Source organism: Trichosurus vulpecula, chromosome 5, assembly GCF_011100635.1.
Source record: "Trichosurus vulpecula isolate mTriVul1 chromosome 5, mTriVul1.pri, whole genome shotgun sequence".
NCBI lineage: Eukaryota > Metazoa > Chordata > Mammalia > Diprotodontia > Phalangeridae > Trichosurus > Trichosurus vulpecula.
The window spans coordinates 6,542,840-6,561,784 of record NC_050577.1 but is presented as its reverse complement, the minus strand read 5'-3'; the positions used below and the strand labels follow the sequence as shown (position 1 = coordinate 6,561,784).

At 43.9% G+C, this 18,945-nt stretch overlaps 1 pseudogene; it reads left to right on the top strand.

The window, feature by feature from the left end:
• Positions 1-16,752: 16,752 nt before the first annotated feature.
• LOC118851801 lies at positions 16,753-17,323 on the top strand (annotated as a pseudogene).
• Positions 17,324-18,945: the final 1,622 nt, after the last annotated feature.

Sequence of the window (18,945 nt, the reverse complement as noted above, 5' to 3'; positions counted from 1 at the left end):
GGTTTATCAAAGAGTAGATTGCTAAACTTGTTGATTTCTCCTACTTCTGTACCTATCCTATTCCACTGATCCATACCCCTGTTTCTTAACCAGTACCAGGCAGTTTTGATGACTGCTGCTGTGTAGTACAGTTTAATATCTGGTGTGGCTAAGCCACCTTCTCTAGCATGTCTTTTCATTAATATCCTAGATACTCTAGACCTCTTGTTTTTCCAAATGAATTTTGTTATTATTTTGTCCAGCTCAGTAAAATAATTTTTTGGTAGTTCGATTGGTATGGCACTGAATAGATAGATTAATTTGGGTAAAATTGTCATTTTTATTATATTAGCTCGGCCTAACCATGAGCAACTGATATTTTTCAATTTATTTAGATCTGATTTTATTCGCGTGAAAAGTGTTTCATAGTTATGTTCATATAGGCCCTGGGTTTGTCTTGGCAAATAGACTCCCAAATATTTTATAGTGCCTTCAGTAACTTTGAATGGAATTTCTCTTTCTATCTCTTACTGTTGTGCTTTGTCAGTAATGTATAGGAATGATGAGGATTTATGTGGGTTTATTTTATATCCTGCAGAATTCATGACCCAACAAGAGATAGAGAGTATTACAAAATGCAAAATGGATAATTTTGATTATGTCAAATTGAAATGTTTCTGTACAAAAAAAAGCCAATGCAACAAGAATTAGGAGGGAAGCAGAAAATTGGGAGAAAATCTTTGCAACTAGTATCTCTGATAAAGGCCTCATTTCTAAAATATACAGGGAACTGGGCCAAATATATAGGAATACAAGCCATTCCCCAATTGAGAAATGGTCAAAGGATATGAACAGGCAGTTTTCAGAGGAAGAAACTAAAGCTATCTATAGGCATATGAAAAAATGCTCTGGATCACTACTGATTAGAGAAATGCAAATCAAAACAACTCTTAGATACTACATCTCTCCTGTCAGATTGGCTAAAATAACAAAACAGGAAAATGATAAGTGCTGGAAAGGATGTGGGGAAATTGGAACATTGTTGCATTGCTGGTGGAGTTGTGAGCTGATCCAGCCATTTTGGAGAGCAGTTTGGAACTATGCCCAAAGGGCTATAGAAATGTTCATACCCTTTGACCCAGCAATACCACTTCTAGGGTTGTATCCCAAAGAAATCACACAAGAGGGAAAAGGACCCATATGTACAAGGATATTTATAACAGCTCTTTTTGTGGTAGCCAAGAATTGGAAATCAAAGGGATGCCCATCAATTGGGGAATGGCTGAACAAGCTGTGGTATATGAAGGTGATGGAATACTATTGTGCCATAAGAAATGGGGATGACGCAGACTTCGTAACAACCTGGAAAAACCTACACGACATAATGCTGAGTGAGTGGAGCAGAGCCAGGAGAACGTTGTGCACAGCCACAGATATATGGATTCCATGAGGACCAGCCCTGACATACTGCGCTCTTCTCAGCAACCTAAGGGGCAAGGACAACTCCAGGGGACTCACAATGGAGAATGCTGTCTTCATCCAGAGAAAGAACTGTGAAGTTTGAATACAGATCGAGGCGCACTACATGCTCGCCTTTTTTGCTTCTCTTTTGTTTTTGTTTTTGGGTTGTTTTTTTTTTTTTTTGGTTCTGTTTCTTCTTTCTCGTGATTCATTCCATTGGTCAAAATTCTTCTCCACAACTTCACTAGTCCATAAATTAATTCAATGCGAAGTTATACATGACAGTTATATGAGATTCCATGCCGTCTTGGGGAGGGAGGGGGGAGGGAGAGGAGAAAATCTGGAACTCAAAACTATGTAGAACCGTGTGTGGTAAACTAAAAATAAATAAATAAATTAAAAAAAATTAAATTAGAGCAAGTGGAAGCTAATGACTTTATGAGAAATCAAGATATTATAAAACAGAACCAAAAAAATGAAAAAGTGGAAGACAATATGAAATATCTCATTGGAAAAACCACTGACCTGGAAAATAGATCCAGGAGAGATAATTTAAAAATTATTGGACTACCTGAAAGCCATGATAAAAAAAGAGCCTAGATATCATCTTTCAAGAAATTATCAAGGAGAACTGCCCTGATATTCTAGAGCCAGAGGGTAAAATAGAAATTGAAAGAATCCACAGATACCCTCCTCAAAAAGATCCCAAAAAGAAAACTCCTAGGAATATTGTCACCAAATTCCAGAGCTCCCAGATCAAGGAGAAAATACTACAAGCAGCCAGAAACAAACAATTTAAGTATTGTGCAAAAACAATCAGGATAACACAGGATCTTGCAGCTTCCACATTAAGGGACTGAAGGGCTTGGAATACAATATTCCGGAAGTCCATGGAGCTAGGATTAAAACCAAGAATCACCTACCCAGCAAAACTGAGTATTGTGCTCCAAGGCAAAATATGGACTTTCAATAAAATAGAGGACTTTCAAGCTTTCTCAGTGAAAAGACCAGAGCTGAAAAGGAAATTTGACTTTCAAACACAAGAATCAAGAGAAGCATGAAAAGGTAAACAAAAAAGAGAAATCATATGGGATTTACTAAAGTTGAACTGTTTTGTTTATATTCCTACATGGAAAGATGATGTGTATGATTCATGAGACCTCAGTATCATAGTAGCTGAAAGGAATATGCATGTATATATGTGTGTATGTATATGTATGTATATACATATATATATGTGTGTGTGTGTGTGTGTATCTATGTATGTATATATGTAGGTGTATATATACATATGTGTGTGTATATATACGTGTGTATATATATGTATATATATATATATATATAGACGGAGGGCACAGGGTGAGTTGAATATGAAGGGATGATATCTAAAAAAATAAAATCAAATTAACGGATAAGAGAGGAATATATTGAGATAGGGAGAAAGGGAGAGATAGAATGGGGTAAATTATCTCGCATAAAAGTGGCAAGAAAAAGCAGTTCTGTAGGAAGGGAAGAGGGGGCAGGTGAGGAGGAATGAGTAAATCTTGCTCTCATTGGATTTGACCTCAGGAGGGAATACCATACACACTCAATTGGGTATCTTACCCCACAGGAAAGAAAGAGGTAATCAAAAACAAATACTTTTGAAAAGGGACTGGGTCAAGGGAGAAAATTCAATAAAAGGGGATAGGTTAGGAAGGAGCAAATTTTCATCAACATGAGTATTGTGGAAGGGTTATACATAATGATACGCATGTGGCCTATGTTGAATTGTTTGACTTCTTAGGGAGGGTGGGCGGAGAGGGAAGAGGGGAGAGAATTTGGAACTCAAAGTTTTAAAAACAGATGTTCAAAAACAAAAAAAAAAGATTTTGCATGCAACTAGGAAATAAGATACACAGGCAATGGGGCATAGAAATTTATCTTGCCGTACAAGAGAAGAAGGGAAAGGGAGATGGGAGGGAGGGGAGTGGGGTGACAGATGGGAGTGGGCTGACTGGGGAACAGGGCAACCAGAATGTACACCATCTTGGAGTGGGTGGGAGGGTAGAAATGGGGAGAAAATTTGTAATTCAAAGTATTGTGAAAATCAATGCTGAAAACTAAATATATTAAATAAATTAAATTTAAAAAAATAAAATAGGATTTACACACTGTAATTACAGTGATGAAGCTTAGCCCAGGAGAAAAAAATGATAGAAGGTATCCCAAACCCTTCTTTGCAGAAATGGGGGATGATCCCTCAATGAGCAGCATGCATTAAGTAGCTGCTAGGTGCCAGGCATGGATCAAGGCAGGCATGAAGCACACAAGGACAAAGAGTGGGGTAGGATATCCTCTATTGTCAGATGGTAGAAATCTTGGTTGGTTTTGTTGAGTTACCCTTTTCCCTTTCTTCCTAAAAAGTTTTCTGTAACAAGAAATGGATCCCTGGCTAGGGAAGGAGTAAAGAAATATTTGGAAATGAAAATGATGTATAAATAAAACATATCAATATTTTTACCTGCAACAATACAACATGAACTGATACAAATTGAAGTGAGCAGAACCAGGAGAACATTGTACACAGTAACAGCCATGTTGTAAGATGATCAACTGTGAATGACTGTACTCAGTAATACAATGGTCCGAGACAATCCCGAAGGACCCAATGAAAAATGCTATCTGCCTGCAGAGAAAGAACTGATGGAGTCTGAATACAAACCAAAGCATAATAGTTTTCTCTTTCTTCCTTCCAAGTTTCCCTGTACAAAATGACTAATATGGAAATGTTTTATGTTGTTGCACACATATAATGTGTATTGGATTGTTTACCCTCTTGGTGAGTGGCGGGGGAAGGGAAGGAGGGGTAGAATTTGGAACTCAAAACTTTAAAAATGAATGTTAAAAATTGTTTTTAAATGTAATTGGGGAAAATAAAGTATTAAATGTATTTCTAAAATAAAAGATCAAATGAAAAAATCAACGAGAAAGCCTCCTTCTGTGTTGCTATTCCATCCAGTACCTGGTGAGGCCAGATGTACAAGGCCCTGGAGGGCTCACATCAGTATTCCCACACTCCAGTAACTTATTAACAATATCCACAAACCACTCACCAGGACAGGAAGCTCTCAGTGCCCCTGGCCCAGAAACACAGCTAGGCTCCCACAGACAGAGATTGAGGGGTGTCACAGCTGGAGCGAACCACAGATTTTGAAGGGGCCAAGACCTTGAACTGTAAGGAAGGGCCAGCTACATTCAGAGAAGGGTGAGTATATCAGTTTGCTGCAACTATGGATGGGTAGTGAAGTGGAGATGGGGGAGAGGGACTCTAGACAAGATGAGAGAGGAACAATCACTATTTGATATGTTTGTACGAGTACTGTATTTCTCACCTTTTCTATGGGTGGGGCAGGGGCTGGTGGCAGGGAGGGGATTCAGAATTAGAAATAAACATTTTAAAAAGAAAGAAGAGATCAGCCAGTCTGATGTAGCCAGAATGGACTTTGTTTTCTTTGAATGACTCAGCTCGCCTCGTTGAGCTTCCCTGGACGCTGGGGCTTGCTCTTCCGGGGCAGGACCAGAGCTTCCTGTGTGATGAGTCGTGGCGCTGGCTGAGGGGAGGTGTGTTAACGTGGTCTATGCTGGGGGAGGGGCCAAGTCAAGAACCAATCGGCCCTGGTCGTTCAGGCGGCCCTTGATGATGTCAAAAACTCTATAAAAGGGGAGAGGACAGCTTGAAGATCCTCCTTTCCTTTTCCGGTTGGAGCCAGAGACGCCTACAGCTGAAGCTGAGCTGCCAGTAGCAGAGCTGACTAGAGGCTAGTGGCTAATCTTCTTACCGTAGAGGGGAAGCATGTATACGATTTTGCCTTATACCATCTCGCTTCTCTGTGGCCTCCTGGTTACCCTTGTGAGGCGGACTTATTGGGCCTGGAAGCTTTTGATGAAAATATCAAAATGGGGATGCTGGTTTGTGGGATTGTTACTGTGGAGTGTAAATACATGCTTTAGTTCTCCTGCCTTCTGCCTAGAGAATTCCTTATATCCTGCGGTTCCAGACCTTTTAGGCACATATGAGATTCTCTTTGAAATCATAAATTCTGCCTTCCTAATATATCTGACTACCTTTTGTTAAAGAAAAACCAACCAACAGGTCTCTGCAATCACGTTGTTTTTTTGGATGACATTTCTTTGAATAAATGAATGACTGAGTGGACTAGAATTGATTAAATGTGCAAAGCCCCAGAGATACAGATAGGAAAGTAAGACCGCTGTGCTGTCCAGGAGCTCACATTCTAATATGTCACTGTTCCTGGGTTTGGCTCCCACTAAAAACTGGCTATCCAGCAGGGTGCTGGAGCCAACTCACAGGGTATTCCTTCCGGCTCTCGTAAGAGGCGATCTCTAAATTCTCAGTGTGAGATTGGGAAACACTACAAGGAGCTGATCTGTGCTCTTTGGGTTTGTTTCATTAATTGTCCAGAATTAGGAGAAAATGTAAATAATCAAATGAGGTGATATTTGTAAAGTGCTTAGCCTGGGGCCTGACACATAGTAGGTGCTTTTTCTCTCCCCATCCCTTCCCCTAATGCAGATTAAACTTAAAAGTGTGTTGGTGTTTGTGGTTAATATTCATCAGTGCGTTCCTGGATAAGGCAGACCCTCAGACACACAAAACGAATGGTCAGGTAGAAGGGGGCAAGGGAGAGAGAATCACAATTGTAGACATTGGTAATAACTTCCTGGAGGGCAGGAATATTGGTGTGACTGGCAAAGGGAGACAATCCGAGGAAGGAGAAACTGCATTCAGACCTAGAGAAAAGCAGTCCTGGGTCAAACATGTCCTCATATAACAGGGGCTTCTTAAATGCTTGGTTGATTGATTCTCCCAGAGGCTCTGAGGCAGTTCAGGCCTGTAAATGCTGACCCTTTCCCTCCTAGAGGAAGGTACACTTGGATGCACCCACAGTCTCATATTCTGAAGATGTGTTAACCTCAGAGAAATAGGGCAGAACTCTGCTGCGTCCTGTGTTTAAGAGAGCATGTGGCTGTGTGAGAAGGGGGAAAAAAGAGCTACAAGATCCCCTCCTATCAACCTTTCAAAAGGCTCCATGACCTCTTCTTGTAATTGAGAACAAGGGCCAGCTGCTAGTTAACTGAAATACTGATGGCAACTGGCACGTGTTAGCAGAGAGTGCCTTGTCCTGCTCACCTCGCAGCTGGTGCTCCTTCAGGGAGTGAGAGAGACTAGAAGGTTAGGAGAAGCCTCGGTTCCACAAGACCTGAGTCCTGAGGGTCAGAGCTAACCCTCTGGGCTGGGAATGTTACATGGGAATCACTGAGCGGTGAGAGATCCCGGATTTCTCTCAGGCCATTTGTTTGTTCGTACGCCTCGTGGCGCGACCCACGATTCTTGGGGCTAAGCAACCATCCCCTTCGAGGCGCTTCTCTCTAAGTGGCAAAGAGCAGGAAGAGGCTGGACCGCGGAGGAGACAGAGAGAGACCCACAGGGACAAATCGAGGCCTTTGTTTTCCTTGAATGACTTCAGACCGCAGTAGTACGTGGGGAGGGGGCTGCTTCTGACCTCCAGACACAGAGCCAATGGCACGGGGCTGAATCACCAAGCCATGTAGTTATAGAGGCAGGGGGTGCACGCGATGTGGCATGGGGGCTGGGAACAGCCAGGAGCCAAGGGTAGATGGATAGGCTGTAAGCATCAACAGATCTGCCTCTTTGTTCATCTAAAAAATCGCTACAGTCACTGCTCAGGGCAAACGTGGCTATCTTTCTTTGTGAGATGCGGGTTTCCTTTTCCTTCAGTCAGGGAGGTGGCTCAAATATGCTTTTTGAATTCAGTCCCAATACAGAGCAAGGGGGGTCTCTTGGGGTGGGGGGGGGATCAGAAAAGGAGGACGAGGAGGACGGGGCCAGGTTAAAGTCTGGGCATGCCTTCTCACATCGGCTGCTAATATGTTTAAACACAGAAGGGTGCCCAGTGATGGCTGTGTTGGAGAGCAGCCTTCCTGCTGCCCATGTCACCCTTCTGCTCACCAACACATAAATACAATTCTTAACAAATGAACTCGACTGAGAACAATGGCAATTATTTCTCTAGAGCTTTTACGTGCCAGACGCTTTTCTCCAACCAACTGGGAAGTGAGTGGTGCTCCTGTTAATCCCATTTTACATCCAAGGAGACTGAGGCTCCTAGAGTTTGGGGTGCTGTCCAGGGTCACAGAGCCCTTCCTTGCTTTTTCCAGACACATGGATGGCACAAGAATGTGTTCTGTGGCCCCACCGTTCCCAGGGGAATGCCACTTAGGAACTGCCACGGTTCTGCAGCTCATTCTCTGGAATTTACTCAGTTTTCTACCTTGTTTCTTAGAGCAATAACTTTCAGTGGCTCCCTATTACCTAAGATATAAACTCCTTAGCCTGCAATTTAAGGGTCTCCACACTCTGCTAAGGTAGACATTGGGCCTGTTGCTTTACTGATATAGAGAATTCTCTGGGGAGGAAACTCCCTCCTTCCAATGTGAACAACCATCATCTTCCGGAGAGTGACCCAGAGCAGAGTTGTCAAAGGAAACTCAGGAACTCAAAGGAGTGCCTCAGGAACCAGATGAAGATGCAATTCAGAAACATTTCCAAAAGCAAACAAAACAACATACTAGCAGTGGTGATCCTCTTGTGCATTAGTGATCCCCATTTCTATTTGAGTTTGATAGCACTGACTTAGTGCCCTAAGTGGTGAAGTGACCTCCCCACGGTCTTCCAGCCAGCATGTATCACAGACAGAACTTCCCAGGTCTTCATTTATTATTTGTGCAAGGTGGTTTCTCTGTCCCTAACAACCTTCAGTCCACATGCATGGAAATCAAATCAGATGTTGAGCAGGATCCATCTCCCACCCCTATGTCTTTACACAATACCTCCCCCATACCTGGATTGCCTTCCCTTCTTACCTCCACCTCCCATGATTCTGAGCTTTGTCCAAGGTTCAGCTCAGGCTTCACCTCCTTTCATCTTCTCCACCCCAACCCAGACCCCAGCTCCCCAGATGAAATTGTTGTTTCCATCGTCAAATTTCCCTAGAGCATTTTGGGTTGTCTGTCTCTTGGACCCTTCATTTATTCTCTTGGGTTACACTTAGTTGTGTGCATGGTGTACCTCCAAAGACAATGTAAGGTCCCTGAAGGAGGGCACCTTCCTGTTTCTGTCTGTTTTATCCTAGATGCTTTGCACCAAACAGATATTTAATAAACCTTTGGTGGCTGGCACCTGCTCAACTGCATACTGTCATCAGGAACAACAGTCTTGCCCTCTCTCCTTTTCTCCCTCTCTCCCCCTCTCCCTCTCTAGTGTCAGTCAGTGGATTCTAATCAACCTTTTTTTCTTCCCTCCTTCAGAGTGGTTGGGAACACTTGACTCAACAACTTCACTTTAGGAACCACACCATTTGAAAATCAAAATATGCTAAACAAGTTAACTCCAAACATGTGATGGTCATAAGTCAATCAAAAGAGATATCTGAGAGTATTTTGTGGCATGAAAGAAGCAGAGGGAAAGGCCTTGGGATCAGGGTTGGGAAAAAGAAAGAAAATGAGGAGAAAGAGAAAGAAAGGAAGGGAGATAAAAGGAAGGAAAGAAAGGCAGGAAGAAAAGGAGGGACATTGAATGCTTTGATCTGGAACAATGTCATCAAGTGGGGCAGGTGGTGCTGTCACTGGCTACAGTGTGGGCACATGGATAAATGGAACATAATTCATCTCTCATGAAAATCAGTTCTGTGTCACACTTGATTCTTTGAAATTGTGTGAGTGTGTGTCTGTTTTCTAGTGATACAGGGTGACATGATTGATAAAGAAAAGAAGGACTAAAAGTGTTTGCTTGTTCTAAAAAAAAACACATTCAAGGCTGTTGATTGCAGTTCACTTATTTGATTTTAATCCTTTCTTTACCTCCTCCTCCTACCTCTTTTCAAACTACAAGAATCTATCTGGAATCCTGCTGTTTTCTCAGCTTACTGCTTCACCTGATGTAAATCAGAGTTTTAAAGAATAAAAGCTGTCAAGTCTCTGTCCATCTGACTTGAGGAGATCAAGCCTCTTCCTTCTCTTCATTCTGACATCATTCCCTAATTTTGTTCTCAGTGATGATATCTCACCCTCTATTTTCTAAATTCTGCCAGTCTGAGGTGAAGCAAGGATCGGGTGATGCCTGGGAAGCCCCTTGTTTTTCTTGTGCTCTCAGCTGTAGGGGAGCCTCCCCCATCCCCAACACTGTCAAAAATCACAAGAAAAACAAGAAGGTGAAAATGTTAGGTGAGGGAAAAGGAATCAGAGAAACCAAAACGATAATGTCTCTGCAGTGTGACTGTTACTTAAATGGTAGTTATAACACAAAGGGATTACTCCACAAAATCCAGTCATTAAATATGATGATGCCTAATAAAGCTGCTTGGAGCCCCCATCACTTTTCAAGTGAAGACTGTGGTTTGGGGGCAGCTTTTTGCATTTTCTCAAGTTCTTAGGAGAGACCTGGAGCCATAAGGGACCTTAGAGGACACCTAGACCAATCACTTGTTTGAGAGGTGAGCAAACAGAAGCCCAGAGACATAAAGCCACTTGTCCAGGTGCTCCAAATATGAAGAGCACCAGGATTGGAGCAAAGACCTTGGGACACTGAGTCTAGTCCTCCATCCACTGCACTGCCCTTCCTCCTTTGGAGTCTTCCCATTTGAACTGAGCACAGGTGGAATGCATCTTTTCCTGCCCCTTCATGGACTTTGGGAATAGAGCTTAATCTGTGCTTTGTGGACAGAGCTGGAAGGGATGGGATCAGCCTTTTCCTCTGTTCAGCACCAGAAGAAGAGTTAGGAGTTTTGAAATAGCAGAAGGAAGGAAATATCACAAAGAAAGCAATTGGAGCATTTCTGACCAGAAGTACAATTCAAGGGCAGGGGGAGGAGGGTTATCAAGGATCTGGCTCAGATATTTTGTTGAAGAAAAACCCACTTGGGACACCTGCCTCTTTTGGGCTGCCATGTTCAAGAAATTGGGATACAGTAGATGGTTTCCTACCAGAATACCCCACTACCCTATTATGTATTGATGCATGTGCCTCTTTTGGGTAAATCATTGTTAACCCTCCTACAGAGAGAGTATGCACACTCTTATGAACTCGGGAAATCTGACTTTTCAGTTTAACCTCACCCACCCAATGCTTCAATGAAATAAATACAAGGAAAATGACTAAATTGTACTTTTTCTTAAAAACCTCAAAAGACAAATAACAATCTTCCTTTATGAAATTATACTACAGAATCATAGATTTAGATCTGGAAGAGACCTTAGAATGGATCTAATCCAACCCCCCCCCCATTTTATACTCAAGAAAACCAGTCACAAATCCCACAGTTACAAAGTTAGCACCAGAGGTGGATTTGAACCCAGGTCTTCCTGACTTCAACACTCTATTCACAACACCACACTGCCTCATCCATGCATCCATCCATCCATCCATCTATTTCTTCAGCAAACTGATTCAGGACACATGTTTTCATGTATAAGGATCAGCTGCATATGGAATTGCTCCACTATGGGATAGGGAGAGATACTATGTTAAGATGGAGTCCAAAAGAAGAAAAGACCACAAGCTGATCCACTGGGAAAGGGCTCTGGGTTGAGAGTCCAAAGACCTGAGGTCCAGTTCCAGCTCTGCCACTGATTTTGTGAGAGCACTTGAGAAAATTACTCACCTTCTCGGACATTTTCATTATAGGGTCAGCATGAGCATAAAATAAGATAAGAGTTGTGAAGGTATTTGAAGCAAAAGTTTAATATTTGCAATGTCCAAGAATTTTACAGAATTTGAGAGTTGGAGGAAACCTCTTCCAACCCATCCCTGAAGTGAATCTCCACTCTAATACACTGCCAGACTTTGTGAAACTACCCAATGAATGATAAAATCATGTTTGCAAGGAGAGTCTGGTGAAGCCAATTTACCACTCTACGATAATGTTTGCATTGGGATATTCCTTTATAAATGCTTTGAGTTCCCTAAAATAATACATGGCTATTGTGATGGATCTGTAATCTCATTCTCCCATGGATGACATCTCATGGTTGTATATCCCACCCATCCATGCCCGCACAACCTATGCAACTTCTGCAGCAACTCCAACTAATCCCCAATAGGAGGTCCACCCAAAATGCTGCACACTTTTTCTAGATGTCTTAATATTGATTGGACCCCTGTGGAGCCCAAGGGCTAGCCTTCAGCTATCCTCATTCTCACAGTTTGACTGGCCTATCTTCCCCCTGCCTTCCACCCTAAGTACATGTGTCTCTGACCACCTCTTCTACTTCCTCATTCATAAAGGATCTGAATAAAGTGCAACAAGCCAATGTCCACCATCCCTAGTTATACATCATAAGTGTCTGAATGGTGACAATCACTTGTTCACACAAACCACAAAAATAAACATCCCCCTGAATTCCTTTAGAGTGACAATGTTTTTTTAGCATTTATTTATATCTTTAATCTATAGTTGCTTTTATGTAGTACTTATGTTTAAGAACAACCTGATCTGAGGACCAGTCTGAGTATTGTCATGTTAATGACATGTTTACATTATTACATTAGAACATTATTAACATGTTAATGTTGGTGATGACATAATGACATGTGTTGTAGATGGCCCACAAAATAGAGAAAAATTCAAAATGGTCTCGAATAGTTTGAGGCCAGGTAGTCACAAGTACATAAAACTACCAAGCTGCCAAGAATCTCAGAGGCCCTTGGACCAATCCAGCCCTGAAGGAGAATGCTCTCTGCATTTTCCCTTGTTGACCTCCATGGGGAAAGCCCTCCTAAAGCCATCGATTCCACTTTTAGAAAGTTCTGATTCCTGTCATGTGCTTCCTGACATTGGGCCTAAGCTTGTGTCTGCAGCTTCTCATTCCACCTTCTGTGGTCAAGCAAACTAACCCTACTACATCATCTTCCAAGTGACAGGCTTCAAATGCTTGAAGACAGTGAGAAAGTCCACCCTGAGTTTTTCCTTTTCCAATTTAAACCTCCCTATTTCATTCAACCAATGGTCATATAGGAGAACTTGAGGTCCTTCACCATCCATTTGCTGGCACTCCCCAGAGTATTCGGATCTTTCCTAAAATAGGTCACTCAAACTGAACACATTATTCCAGATGGGATCTGGCTGGGGGACTGTGCAGAGGGAGAGACTTCCACTTCCCTAAGAGTCCTGGAAATCATGCCTCTCTAAACAGAGTCACAGGTTTCATTAGCTTTTTGGCTTCCATATTGTACAGGTACACTATGTCTTGAAGAATGTCCCATCCAGAGTCAAAATTTAAAAAGTATGTCATATGAATAGAGGCTTCTCTTTGTGGAAAGTAGACCTAGAGTGGACTGCACAGACACCACAAAGCATCTTCCACGAAATCCAGTGCTTAGTCCCATAACTGGCACATAGTAGGTACTTTAAAATGTTAGTTGACTAAGATCCATGATTACTCAAAATGTCACTCTCCCCATACATATCAACACACATACACACACACACACAATCAAATAGACCAAGAATAGTGTTCTCAGATGACGATTTTCAGTTGGATTTCCTGCCCATTGAGTTTTGCTAGAGGTTACTCCATCTAGGCTATACTCTGAGTTCAGTACATTGGACCCAGAACTGAAGATTGAGAGGAGGAAGAGGAGAAGGAGGAAAATGAAGAGAAGGAAAAAAGAGGAGAAGAAGGAAGGAGAGAAACAAGATGGATCACATTTGGGAAATGTTTAGTGTTATGAAGGTATCAAGGTATAGTACTAGACAGATCCCTGGATTGGGAGTCAGGAACACTTGGGTTCTAATACTTCCTTGCAGGCTTATAAACTGTGGAACTCTGAGCAAGCCACTTCACCTCCTCATGCCTCAGTTTTCCCATCTGTAAAAGGAAAGGTCCCATGGCCTCTATGTCCCTTCAAGTTGTCAGTTTAGGATCTATTACCCCAAGGAACTCATCATTAGAAAACTCCAACTTTTAGAACTGATGTCCCAGCATTGCTCTGTAGAACAGTTCTGCAAGTCATAGAAGCCTGTGATCTCAGGTCACCAAGAGGGCAAGTGAACATAGACTGCAGAGTAGTACCTACAGTTTCTGGTATGTAAGAAGTGTCACAAAAGACAACATCAGCTACATGTGTGACTAAAAACAGGGGAAGGGAGAAGGTCATAGGGCAAAAGGGAGTCAGTTAGTGGATGGACAGGTCAAGTGCTACACCAATAACTCCAGAATGCCTAAAGGATCAGAAGAAGGCCTATGGCAGGTTTGGTGGCCATCTCCTCAATGGAAGATTTACGGAAGAGCAAAGATAAGAATCTCACAGGATAGAGAGGCATGGTCAGGATAAGGAGTTCTCACGTCATGAAAACTATGAATCTCTTGACATATGGAAACAATACACTCTGTTGTGGCCACAGGAATCAGAATAGGCCAGAGCCCCAGAGATTCTCTCCATCCATTATCCATCCTATGGTCATTACCTCCATCTTTGTGTAAATTTTCCATCCAGTATAAACCATGCTTGGTCATGAGATCATCCCTCCAGAACTCAGCTGTGGGACAACCATAGGGCCATTCTGATTCTAAGAATAGAAAGTCAGCACTCGCCACCCCCATCCTTCCAGCTCACAGTCTTGAACCAAAGTTCTGTGCAAAGGTATGTTTACCCACACAAGATGAAAAGAGCAAAAAAGAAAAGATTCCTCCAGATTTTAATTTCCTTCTCCTCCCTACCTGGGTTTCCAGGTTCTTCTCAGATTTCCTTTTCCAAGGATACTGGCAAGTGTAGAATCATGATCACACGATGGGATTGAGAAGCTTACAAACCCCTTCTCAGAATATCAGTGTATCACTGAAAAAAGACCCTAATGTTGGCTCCCCCCGCTGGGTGGGCTGGATTCCAGGTGTGGACCCGGGTAAAGCTGTTCACTCTTCACACATAATATCCCCCTCTTATCTCTCCAGCACCAAAGAGCAAAAGTGACGGAGAGGGATGGAGCCAGGCAGAAGTTTCCATACTAAAATTCAAAGGTGATCATTTTCAGCGACTCCAACCACTTTAGGGAAAATGGGGAAGACTTCTTGAAACAAGGTCTTGGTCAAATAGAAGCTTCCAAGCAGAAGAAATGGATTTCATTCTGTCTCTCTGGGCCCAGCTTGGAGCCCAGGGCCTTGTGCATAGGCTTCCTGGAAGGACGATGGCCACCTTTATTTGACTTAAGCAGGCTCCCATGGCCCACCTTGTGCTTGTGAGCTTTTGGAAAGGTCCCTGGCCTGGGGTTCAGGAGACCCTGGCTCTAGAACCAGCTCTGCCACCAGCTCCTCCTTTGACCTGGAGCAAGGCCCACATTAATGTCTCTGTGCTTTGGTTCCTTTGTATGCCAAATGAAAGGCTCAGGTCTATGCCCTCTTACATCCTAAGAGTCTTGGATTCAGCTGAAGCCTGACATTAGTTGTCTATTGCAGGGTATCTTCAGCATTACCTGAAGCTCTGAGGTTGACAGCTGCTTATTAGGCCTAAATTATTAGTTTATCCCTTTATAGAAGGCACCCCTTCTTAATGTATGGGGGTGATTATTTCTTAGGAGAGAAGCACAAAGAGTCCTCCCATGGCAATGGGAGTTTCTTGGAAGTGTTTTTCCCAGATATCAATGATCTGCAGAAGAGTATTCTTAGGCTTCTCTTGTGTCGTGGACCCCTCTAGGAGTCTGGCAAAGCTTACAAACCCCTTCTCAGAATCAAGCTTGCAAATGTATCAAAGAAAGTGAATAATATTGCAAAGGTATTTTGGAATAGTTAGTTTTTTTTAAATCCATGCACCCCCAGGCTAAGAATGAGTGAATGAAGGAATAGAGCATTTGGGAAGCACTTACCATGTGCCAAGCACTGTGCTAAGTTCTGAGGGTACAAATAGAAGAGAAACCTCCCCTCTAACCAGACAACAACACAGATAAAAACCTGTGCCTACAGAAGCTGTGTGGTACAGTGGATATCAAGGCAGCCTCTGAAGCAGGAAGACCTGGGTTCGAGGGCTGTCCTGGACACATTACTTTATCTCTCCAAGTCCCAGGCAATCATACACAGCACAGATCTGCTTTGGGGACACAGCTTCATTCTCAGGAGTTTCTTTCACTAACAGAATCCCAGGTCCAATCCAAAGCCTTAAGTCTTTCCCCTAACCAGAGCAAGGAAGCCATGCCCTGCTCCTGATGAGGCCATCTATCTCTTACTGTTTATAGGGGGAAGAGCATGAAGCTTCAAACTGGAGGGTCTGAATCTGACTCAGGCTGCTCATGGAACCTCAGCCAAATTCATCCCTCTCTGAGCCTCAAGCTTCCCATTTGATGGGTTGAAGGTCCAAACATCTCCAAAGCCCTTATGATCTCCACTCCAATATAAAGTGCCCTAGAGTGATTCCCTAACATCCTGATGACAGAGCAATGAACTTTTGTTTCTGAAAGCCTCATATACCAAATATAGAACTTAAACCCAGATGGAATGGTAATGAGCATCAGCTTCCATGTTTAGAGGGCCAGAAGACAGCAGCGAGGAGGATCCCATCCCAAGCCTTCCTTGTCATCAAGCTTGAACCCAGGACTGATGATGCAGTGGAGCAGAGCTCCTGGATTTAGCCCAACAGAAGAAAACCAGGCCTTACTCATTAAAGGCTCTGATCTTGGAGAAGGAGGCAAACAGAGATGCTGATACGGAACAACAGCCAGAATCCAGATTGCCCTGGGCTTCGTTTCCTGAGCTTCCTGAGTGCTGTAGGAGGGAAGAATTGAGGCACCCCTCCATGAGGGTACTTTCTATTCAGTAGAGTTTCCCTTGAACAATGGACTTAAAAAGAGACCAGCTCTCCATCTTCTTCAGACAATGACCCCTAGCCATTTTTAGGTCAAGGGCAAGTAGAATGAAAGGGATGGGTGGAGACCCCAGGACATTGCAAAGTCACTTTGGCAAGTGTTGCTGAATGGGATGGGGCAGGGTGCGGCAGGAAAGAATTTCCTGGGGTGCAGCCACCAGAGGAAAAAAAAGTTCTGGATCTTCTTGTTTTAAATAATTATCCTTGCTCTCGCTTCCTTCTCGAGTCCTGGAGCCACTGCTGCCGCCACCCCCAGCACCCCCAGCATGGGCAGGGAGGAAGGGAGGGAGAGGACCAGGTTGAAACATTGGCTGCCACTGTGGGGGCTCTGGCTGGGACAGGCAAGGAAGGCCACAGCTGCACCTGCCGCAGCCATCACGATGCACAGCATCAAGTGTGTGGTGGTGGGTGATGCGACAGTGGGCAAGACATGCTTTCTCATCTGCTATACTACCAATGCCTTCCCTAAGAAGTACACCCCAACAGCGTTCAACAACTACAGGGCCCAAAGCACTGTGGATGGACACACAGTCAATCTGAACCTGTGGGACACAGCAGGCCAGGAAGAACATGACTGGCTTTGCACCTTGTCCTATCCTCAGACCAACGTCTTTGTCATCTGTTTCTCCATGGCCAGCCCACCTTCCTGTGAGAATGTGCAGCACAAGTGGTACACAGAGGTTTGTCACCACTGCCCTGATGTGCCCATCCTGCTCATGGGCACCAAGAAGGACCTGAGGGCCCAGCCAGATGCTGTAAGGCAGTTGAAGGAGCGGGGCCAGGCACCCACCATGCCCCAGCAGGGTGTAGCCCTGAGCAAGCAGATCCATGCCTTTTGCTACCAACAGTGCTCTGCACTGCAGCAGGATGGCATCAAAGAAGTGTTCACTGAGGCTGTCCAGGCCATGCTCAATCCAACACCACTCAAGCCACTCCTGTTTCCTCTTGTGACTTCCCAACCTTGGGAGGGGACAGATCCCCCCTCCCCACCCCTGCTGGCCCTGTCCTGGGACTTGTTATCTGTCCATCTTTCTGAGCCCCCTTTTCCTCCTCCTACCTCAGCCATATATGCCTTGACCCCCTTCTCCCCTCTAGGTCTGATTGGCTCCTCTTTCTCCCTCCAGCTACATGCCCCCCAACCAGTGTCCATGCCCTCCCCATCAGAGGAAGGGAGAGAGTGATAGGGGCAACATTCCTGGCCCCCTTTCTCTGGGCAGTCTTTACATTCAATTCAGTGAACATTTATTTACCAACCTCCTGTTATGTACAGGGCCCTGTTCAGATGCTGGGAATTCAGAGATGAAAAATGACATAGTCCCTGCTCTCCTGAAGCTTACAGTCCACTGTCCTGTTCCTCGCACTCAGAGTTGCAAAAGTCTTGTTGTGCTAGGAGGCCTGTTTGTGGGGAGGGCCTTTTCCAGCTCTCCCACCCCATCAGTTTTCAATGAGCTTCCTTGGGCCAACCCTCAGGGGTCTTTCCAAGCTTCCCTAGGTCTAGAGCACTGGAGACTCATCCCACCCTCTGCCATTCCTGCTCCAGCCTGGCTACCATGCTCAGGACACACCCTACCCCTCTTGCCAGGACAAGAGCACAGGATCCTGAGAAGAAAGGGAGCCAGCCAGCACCTGACCAACTGATGAAGGGGCAAGGAGAGCCTGCTGCCTCCCAATCCCCCATTTACAAACCCACCAACAGACTTTGCCCATATGCTCTGGGGATCTGGAAGAGAAGGAAGACTTGTCCTATCCCACCAGCACCCTCAACCCTCTCCCTGTGTGCATTAATAAAACCTCCTTGTGTTTAAATAAATAAATAAATGAATAGATAAATAAATAAATAAATAAATAAATAAATGAATAGATAAATGAATGAATGAATGAATAAATAAATATCCTTTTAACCTGGGACTAAAGCTCAATTGTTTCTAGGATGCTGAAACACTGAAAATATTGTCACTTTCCCCTAAATTGTATCATCAAAGAATCATAGATTTTGAAGTGGAGAGGATCTTGGAGACTTTTTACAGGTACTATTTTCACAGGTAGGTAAACTGAGGCTGAAAGAGGTTAAGGGCCATAGAGCTGTTAAATAACCAAAGCTGGATGGCAGAGACCACCAGTGAATGATTACCTACAGAGAACTTCAAGAGCAGTGACAATTGGGAGTAACAGCCAGCACCGCGCCCCCCCCCCAGCTGGGAGCTCTGCAGAGCATCAGTGGGGCAGGCACCTCCATGCAGGACATGGCTGAACCTATGTCTGTCCAGGTCTCTGCTGGTGGGGCAGATATGTTCTAGCAACTCATGCGGACTCTATTTGTTACCTCAGACTGGTGAAGAAGACCTTTGAGATTGTCAACTCTGCTCCCAATTCCTTAACTACTAAGAAGAATAGATGATAATGTGCTATGAATTTGGCTGGAGCCCTATTTTCAGGATGGAGCCAATGAATCAGAGAGGGGCAAAATCTCCCAGAATGAACTTGGACCCTTTGTGGAACAAAAGTGCTGGCAGCACAAGGATTCTATTTGGAAAAGGCACAAACAGAATCGTAGAATTTCCCATTCGGATAGA